Genomic DNA, 9622 nt, shown 5'->3' with positions numbered 1-9622 from the left:
ACGTGAGAGATGAATGTGAGATGTAGTTGGGGTTATGAGTGTAGAATGAATGCAGTTTTTATAGGATTTAAGTTGCTAAAATGAATCGGGAAGTTACCAAAAAGTTTTAAGGCAATTGCTGGAAATAATAAAATTTCCAAAACCGAAAACGGAAACAACCCATATTCTCTATTCCAGAACAAACCTAATATCTTTTAGGTTAGATACTGCCTAATTTATCAAGATTTTATCCTAACACAATATCTATTTATAGCGATGCCCATATCGGCAATATTCTCAACCCGTACTCCAACACAAGTACTAAAATGGAGGAGCCTATAACAAATCATGCTAGAATAACTAATACCACCCCCAAACAATTCGCGAAGGTGGAATTAACGATAAACAATGCACAATTTGAAAAGAACCAAAGTATATTAAAATTCAAATTCAAATACAATTAACTACCGAATTTAAATTTAACTACTAAATTTAAACGACTTAATATCTAGACTAAGAAAAACAATAAAAAACCACTAACTAACATCGAAACCACATATTTTTAGAAAACCTAGCCACGTGATGAAGATGGATCCTGAGATGGAGATTGGGCCTGGGATGAAGAAGGACCCGAGCCATCTATTTTTTGGCGACGACGCTCATGCCTCTCAGACTCATCTAAAACAGAACCCTCCAAGGGTGTCATGCGTCGTAGAATCTCTACTAGGAACAAGCGCTGTGCTTCTATCTCAGCCTTTATTATTGTATACTGGGCCTGGTGATGCTGGTGGATAGTCTCCATGTTACACAAGATATCTTCCTGACCCTTTTCGAGTACTTCTAAACTCGTCTGAAGGTTCGTTTGTTTATTTCAAACTATAATTTGCCTATCTCGTATATCTTCACAAATAGCGTAAATGCAACGCACGCTAGTGTGCAACAATGACATGTGTTTTGAATCAGACGTACACCTCTCCAAGGCATCTTCATCCAAAGATGTCATGTCATCCATTTCCTCATCCGAATCCACCACCCTATCCTCCGGCAACATCCAAGTCTTTTGGATACACTCCTTATAACTGATTTCATTTGCATGCAATTTCAACATCCTCCGCTCAGTTTTTGGTTTATTCCCCCAAGACAACATTATCTTCGTAATTAAAACAGGAAATGGTACGATGCTCTTCCCAACTCCTCTAATCAAATTTAGCAAAAACTCGAGGATACATAATTCATACCTCTTCTTTTGCAATATCCAAAGAATGTGCAGACATGTGAACCCGATGTCGCTCACTTTCTCCTTCCCAATGACATTCCTACCAATCCACTGAGCTACAGCTAGCTGGTTGGTTCGGAGAGATGTCTGTCGAGCACAATGAGAAGTCGTATTATATTGACCTCCATGAGGGTGTCGTTCATCAATATAGGAATAGCAGTATACTGGGATTCCTGCACGGTGGCTTCTATGTGGCGTCCAGGCATAATGCCTAAAATTTCAGCCAACTTCTCTTTCGATAATTCTCTCCGAGTCCCAGCCACTTTCATGAAAAGTTTGTGACCGGCCAACTCTCTCTTCTTATAGAACTGTTTGACCAAATCGGAGTGGTAGAAATCATCTATCGAGTACCACAACCGATTCCAACCCCTGCTAATCATCTCATCACCGTAAAACATCGCGAAGCGGTCGGTCGTAAACGCTTGTTCCGGCAACAACCTTCGTCTTTGAGCCATTGATATCTTAGAATGATTTGGGGTTTAAAAGGACTGTGGGAATGGAGTTTGGGACTCCCTTACTAACAAAACAGTAGTGGTGGCGCGGCAGTTCGAGTTTTGTTTGGTTTTGGGTGATTTTTGGTGGTGGAAATTTTTGGGATTGGTGGAAGAGTGTTTTGGAGAAGATTTGAAGTTGGAATTGTATTGTGGGCGTGAGTGTATTGAGGTTTATTTTTATTTTTATTTTTGGTTATGTTTTTAAATTTGGAAATGGCGGAATTAGAAAGAATTGCGATTCTGTTTGTTTTGGAGGAAGGAGACGCACGCGCGTGCGTTGGGCCCAAGCCCAAAATGATTTTTCTATTTTTGTCGATTTTTTTTTAGCGCAACTTCAAACTTAAATTGCCACTTCGTTACCGGGTCACACTACTACAGAATGACACATTTACCACGGTAGGTGAGAAGTTTTATGCTACTGTTTTACCAAAAATAGTGACAAAAACATGTATACCACGCTAGAAATTTCTATAGTTATTTGTTTACTAGCTAATGCCACTGTTCCATGAAAACCGTGGGATCAAGTTTGCCATATGCCACGGTTCAAATTATATGTGTTTTTTAAACTAGAGTACCTCACTGTTTCGTACAAATAGTGGTTTATAACTTATGCTATTTTTTATTTGGGAAAAAAAAATCTTATCTACCGTGGCCTTTGAAATTTTATGTTCAAAAGCCCTCATTATATCGGAAAAAAGGACTCAAAACTGTCTCATGACTATTCACTCTTGAACTTCTTGACAACCCTGTGAGCTTCTCGGTTCCTATTTTAATTCAGATAAGGGTTTCTCCTTTCCAAATTTAGAAGCAAGATTTATGAATATGGTTCGATTTTCACTATGCTTCTTGCGAGGGTTTTCAAGTTACCGAAACGAGGATCCGAAGTTGAATGAGTTTGTAGATTATTCAGAGAAATCAAACAATTATGAGAAATCTGGTGTGTCAAAAAGGTGCTGGGACTAATTCAGATGATGACTTTGATTTTGGGAGAATGAATCCTTTGCTGGAAAGGCTTGGAAACCCTCAGTCCAAATTCAAGGTTTGAGCTCATTTTAGAGTATTTTTGTTTTTATCAAATTTGAGTTGGGAACTTTAAAGTGGCGCACTTAGTGTTTGATGAAAATTCTAAGTGAGTGGTATTTTGTTGGTTTCTATACTTGGTATGATCAATGATGTTTCCTTCTTTTGCGAGAAAGCTACATGGTTTGTTTACGTACTAAATTTGGTTTGTTTTATAATTAGATAGCAACTTTTCTTTTAGTGTGCAGCCCACACCTTTGGAGTATATGCATGGGAACGAATTTAATTAGTAAGAGAGGGAAATAGTCTAACCTGAGGCATTGAGTTGCCTTTTTCGTCAAGAAGTTAAGAACACTTGTTGATGAGGTAAGGAAATTTAAGGCTAAGGAATTTTCAGTTGGTGTATTCTTAGTATCCTTGCAGTTTTGGGAATTATTTTTCTTTTTGTGAATTTGTTGAAGGGTTTAGTTAGGTTTTAACTTGCCTGTTAGTGGCCTGGCGATGACTGATCTGTAGTAGTCTGGTAGTGGCCTGGCATGGTTGTAACAAGCGAGACACGCAGAAACCCATTCGTTTGTATCGAGCAAGGTATTTGTTTTACAGTTTTTCTTAGTGGCTTAATAAAAAACTGGACTGAAGGAATAAGATATGGAGGCTGTACATAAATCGGTTTTAGAAGTATAGTCACTTACGCACAAGCAAACACTTTGATTATCCTATTTCTAAAAAAATCGTTGGGTCCCCTATTCTTAGAGTATGGGGACCAAAAGAATACTCCAATTCTATGAACTTAATTTTGGTGTGTAATTTACTATTCTAGAAATATTTGTGCCTTATTCTATTCTTTTAGAAAGAACCCTGCTGAAATAAGTTCCACATCGTGTCGTGCAGTGTCTTGCGTTTAAGTAAATTTTAAAATTAATTTGCATTTTTATTGGGTAATATCTTATAAATGAAATCCGCATATATAGTTTGGTCATACAATTATTGGAGCCGCTTGTGCTTTGGTTGGTGATTATCATCATTTTGGTAGTGGATTTCACTTATTAAAAATATGTTGTAGAGCATGGTATCATTGTATGGTTTTGTCACTTAGTAGCATAACAAATTAACAAATTTGTTTTCATTCAGATGGTTTAAGAAAGAAGTGGAAGCGGGACATGTGTGTATATTTCATGAACTTGGCTTAATGATTGCCACCTCTTAATTTGGTGTAAGGAGGAGCTGGTAGGCCATCTCTTTTGAGATTTCCGGAAACATGCTCAACAGTAAGAAAAGGGGAGATGGAAATAAGGATGGGCTGGAAGAGACCTTACAGGACGTTAACCATCTGGTTGGGGTTCTCATTTACACCATGTGTCCAAGGTAAGTTAAGGTAAGCAAATCAATTTATTTAACTATTATTAAAAACAATTATATGGCTTATTAAATAAGGGAGTTGCATTGCAAAATAAGGGTGGAAGAAAGACAAATCCCAACTGAAATTCTTCCTTTATGGGTCGATTTTAGTAAATCTCTTTTAATCCACATGGGATCTCTCTCTTAGACTAGATTTATACTATTGTGAACCATTTATGTAGTATTTTGATGGATGGAATTGCTTGATTGAAGTGGTACAGGTGGAACATAGGTTCTGATAGTACTTTTCATCTTGTTTTGTTGGAGGTTTACAAGTGAAATTATAAATAATTGATGGGGAATTCACCTGGGTTTGAATTGGGAGTATGTTTGTATGTGTTTCTAAAGCTAGGTTCTCTTGAAGATTATTATGAAAGCTTGCTATGAATTAACACTGAAATGTGGGCATTAGTTACCTTAATATGTACATTCATGAATTATTAGATTAGGACTAAGCATATGAGATAAATTCCAGTACGCTGAATTGTTTAATTAGGTTGAATTTGTAGTTCTAGATTGGTAGTCACTAACTCACTAATTCCATTTTCCAGGAAATTAGCACCCTTAATTCAAAGCGGCGAGCAACAAAAAAATATAACCACTCGTCAGGTAAGAACCCTTTTTTCCGATATTAGAGAACAATTGGTGAGTGTATTTTGAACTATGGTAATACGTACATACACACATACTCCTCAATGTGATGCTAGTTGTCTTGGTATCCCGATGATTTGTGGAATAGATGATGTTCATGGACATAACAACATGTACAAAAATCTTACGGAACCAATTACTTAATAAGGTATCATAAGTGGTTAGTTATACAATTTCTAAACTGTTTTACTTGTACTTTTCTTTATTGTTTAATCACAAGTATTTCTTTCATAGGGTGATCAAACTTTGTTTATTCTTGGCTGAATGTTCTTGGGACGAGAATGTGAACGGGGATTAGAATGTTCTTGGTGAAGTTAAATAGATTTGTTATTTTTTTTCTTTTCTTATTCTTTCGCCGCAATACAATTTGGAATACACACTACTACAGAAAAGCACATTAGCCACGGTTTGTAAATTGGTATATACCACTGTTCTGCTAATAACAGTGGCTTATAGTCATTTGCCACGGTACAAAACACTTGTCTAGTTTTGAAACAATCAAATACCACTAATTTCGTAAAACAGTGGTATATATTTTGAAATTTGTCATGGTACTCTCAAATATAACGATATTTATGTTTTGGTAATCGAATACCCCACTGTTTCCTTGAAAATAGTGGTTTATATTTTTGGCAATATTACACCCACAGTGGATAAAAAATTCTGGAAAGAAAAAAAAAAGAAGTCTATAAGCGAAACCCCACTTCTGCTTCTCAACTGCGACCTTATATCTCTCTCACTATGGCTTCAACATCTCTCTCTCACCCTATTTTATAACGGTGGTGTAGCTGCCTCCCCCTCGTCTACAAATTTTAATGCATGTTCAATCCAAAGGTCTCTCGCTCCTTCTATTTAATATGCCACTTTATCAATTTCGTTTTGTTCAGAATCAAAGCAGCGACGTCATCGTTTTGAGATGTGTTTGGTCACCACTTGCTTTGAACCGTTTGATTTCTGTAAAGGTAAAATAGTTCTTGTATGTTCCTTCAAAGGATTTTATTCAAGGTTAGTTATTTTTTGTTTAGCTATCATGAATGGAGAAACCGACTTCTAGGTTTCCTTAAATCTTTGGATTGAAGAGAATATATGTATAATTTTTTTTTGTTTATCTGAATTGAAGCAAAATGCCATAACGTTCCAATAACTGACCTAGGTTTTTTTTGTGAATTGGATTGGGATTTGGTTATGCAATGAATTATTGGTATACAACTTTGTGATTATTTTGAACTTAATTGGAATGTGATTTAGTAAGATTCTTCTTCCACATCTACTTCTTTGTCTCTTATCTATTTCTAATGCTCACCATCTTTATGATAAAAAGTCCTATTAGTCATAGTTATTTTGCTTTGCTTGCTTTTCAACACTAATACTTACAAAAATAAACACACAATCATATCCACTGGCAATTATATATATATACAAAGAGTTTGTTCTTGTTCTTTTAATTGGTAGCTAGGCCAACGATTGTAATTTGGTATAATTTGCCTATTGTATGTTAAGGTAGTTTTAATGACTTTGTATGTAGCAGATGAAGGTTTTTTGTACAATTACTGTAGATTTGTTGATTTAGATTCGAAATTTAAGGTTTATAGTTTTAAGAATCGAAGATGCACCTTATTATACTTTTTCATTCTTTATATTAGAGTTTCCACTTTGCCTCAATTTCTAAATTGGTTTTTTTGTTGCTGCATCAAGCTTCTCAACTCTCTAGTCTTTTTCGTTAAATTCTTCTGTGAAAATGTCAATGATATGAACTGTTTGTTTGTCTATTTTGTTGCTTTTACTTAGTGCTATGACCTGTTTTTTGTTCTTTTCTAAGTACCTAATGTTGTGTTCCATATTGCAATTACAAGAATCACTTTTTGGATGGTAGAGTTACTTTATTTTGGCTATATATTGCACGTGTTAGCTGATATTCTTCATTTGATGGTATTCCATGAATTTGACACTTTGAATATGATACATATTAAACCCCAAATAAACCTCTATGGCTCTATGACCATATAATATCTACTCTTCAGCAAGTTACATAACTAATTAGAAGTGAGCCACTACTTTGCCCATCATCTGACACAATTAGAGGATCTATTTCAAGAATTGTTAACAACATGAGTAACATGGTTAGGCGTGTTCAGGTTGTCCAAGGCTCACACCTTCAGAAGTGCTTGTTGGTGTGGCTTAGGAAGTATGAGGATTACTATTATGATGTTGTTGGTCAATGCTAAGGAGATGAATGTGTTTAAGGTATTGTCGTTTTCCTCAAATACTCGAAACATTTTATCTGAATCTTAGATTCTTAGTTATGCATCCAATTGGCAGAATTTCTCTACTTATTTCTGAACTGTACATTCTATTATTATTATGAGCGTGGTTCAGTTCACATGATATTTAATTGCAGATTACAGAGGCAATCTTTTAAAGCACGAGGCTAGTTATACTTGTTTTTTTTTTCTATATTTCGATATTTCCATTGTACATTTACTTCACTTTAGTGTTTGTGGTTCTTTTAGTTATTATGTCATTATGAAACTTGGCATTCAACTTATCGACGAAGACATTGGATAGGAAAAAGGTTGAGTTTTACTCTTGGTGTCCGAGTTTACGCCAATCTAATTTATCGATAACAAGCCATATTTAGTTTTTGGTCTATGCTTTGGTAGAAAAAAGTGATATCCCCATTGATCCCTTTGTTTTTGTGTGGAATTATATCATGCATTTATTGTTGACAGGTAGTAGTATGTATGGTTGTCTTCTTTTAGTTTTCTTTTAGGTTGTTGGATTTCTTAGTATCTAAGTATTTCAAAGCACAGAAGTAAGCTCCAATGGACCTTTGATTTCATAAGGTAATCTATCTACTTGGGGTACTGCAAGAGCTGAATTTGGAAAACTTATTGGGTGTTTATTTGACATGGGATCAGTTTGTTTGTAACAAACCTTGATCACTTAGGACTAATAACTTTGGCTGATTTATATTGTTTAGGAATACGTTTGTATTTTAATTTCTTTTGTTGGCAGCTTTGTTGGTTGTTCGTGAACATTTGGATGTGGACAAAATGGTTATGGTAAATTATTGTTTACTTCTATTTTGGTGACCTATTTACTTTATTTTGTTTAAACTAATGTTGCATTGGGTTGGTATGTTTTTCAGGTGGCTCAAGTTCAACTCATCGCAGCAGATACTCTTTCAGTTGTCAGGTGTTGGATAACCTACATCATAAAGGTTAGTTTATATATACATGTCCTAGTGTTGCTCATAATTCTTACCCAATCAAAGACCATGACTTTGCTAGAAGCTTATAACTACTTTAGTCGCTTAAGTATTTAACTCATAGCTGATTGGTCATTGGTAGTGTGTTAGTTCTTCGATTTATGGTGGTATTTCTAGTTCAGTTTTTTTGTACCAAGGAGATATTCATTTTCTTTGTGTTTTCATTTTTCAGCACTTCCACAATTTACAAGTGCCTTTACAAGTAAGTTCCCCATCATATTTGACAAGTGTTGTTTTTTTTTATTACTTGTCTTCCTTTCTCTTGCATATATATTTGAGAAATTTCATAAAAAAACATTCTATATGGCCATTATATACTGAAGGTGAGGTTTGTACTGGGCATGGTTACTTAGAGCTCCTTAAGATTGATGTTTACTACACCTTAGTTGTTTCGTTCTTACTTTTCAGTTATGACCTTTGATGGGATCATGTTTTGTATATGTGGACAATCAGTTGTACTGCATTTGCGTTTAAACTAAGATTCACTAATTCACTTGTATGTATATCTTAATTGGACTTATTAAATGGGATAGATGGTTGTGCAAACGAAGTGCTCTCTCTCTCTCTCCCCCATATACATGTTCCCCTTATAAAGGTATTAGTGACCCATGCCAAGCACTACAGACATTGTATTTTAGTCCAAATAGGACAATATATTTCTTTATACATTTCAACCTTGAGATGGAGTAGACTATTGCGAAGTACTAGTGCAAGGTTGCATATTGGGGTGGTAGTCGCATTATTTTTCACTACATTACTTGTCAGTACATAGGGCACGTACCAACCTGGTGATACAGAGTGGATATTATGTAACGAAGTTTATGATGACGAAAATAATGGAAGCTTGTTTAGATAATTTTTTTTAGGGCATTTTAGACTTTGGTCCTACACATAGTTGGTTTATTATCTCTATTTTGTGTTACTCTTCATTATTTAGTTATTATATACTTTTTTATCTTTGATCGTGCAGATGACAAATCTATCCCTCAAAGATACATACACACAAGAGGAACTTGATGTTGTTCGACTTAAAATTCTTAGATTCATCCATCATAATGGAGCGTTCGAGCCAAGCGTCGAGTCTTAGCTAGGTTTTGACCCTTTCCAGTTAAGGTGTGGTGCTTGGTCTCACCATTTTTTTTTGATATTTTAGATAGAACAAATAGATTTCTTTTTTTATTGATGCAACAAGTTAGGTCATTATTATTTTGGTATAACAAGTAAATTTGGATGTTTCTTTCATTATTGATGACTCAAAAAAGTTCAAAATTCTTTTAGCAATTCAATGTCTTTGTGTTGGATGTGTAAATTTATTTCTTTTGTTTGTGTTGCACTATTAATTGTTTATTTGAGCAATGTGTTTTTAAATCCAGTGTGGATATATATGGTGAAAATGGGCAGGTTGCAGGTTGAATGAATATGATTAGAATCAAATAATTAGGGGTTTTATTTTTTTTTAAAAAAAAAAGACTATAAACCACAGTTTGATAAGAATTGAGGTATAAGCAGTTTATATAACCCACGTTTTGTAATGAC

At 34.9% G+C, this 9622-nt stretch overlaps 1 long non-coding RNA gene across 1 annotated transcript; it reads left to right on the top strand.

Annotated features, from left to right (window-relative positions):
- Positions 1-7965: 7965 nt before the first annotated feature.
- LOC147474371 (uncharacterized) lies at positions 7966-9278 on the top strand. Its single transcript, XR_015208838.1, has 3 exons — positions 7966-8038; positions 8259-8288; positions 9057-9278. It is a non-coding gene; the product is annotated as an uncharacterized LOC147474371 (long non-coding RNA).
- Positions 9279-9622: the final 344 nt, after the last annotated feature.

Source organism: Coptis chinensis, chromosome 9 (genome assembly GCF_015680905.1).
Source record: "Coptis chinensis isolate HL-2020 chromosome 9, ASM1568090v1, whole genome shotgun sequence".
In the NCBI taxonomy this organism is placed as follows: domain Eukaryota; kingdom Viridiplantae; phylum Streptophyta; class Magnoliopsida; order Ranunculales; family Ranunculaceae; genus Coptis; species Coptis chinensis.
Note: the sequence above shows the minus strand (reverse complement) of the source record. Positions and strands in the feature narration are given on the sequence as shown.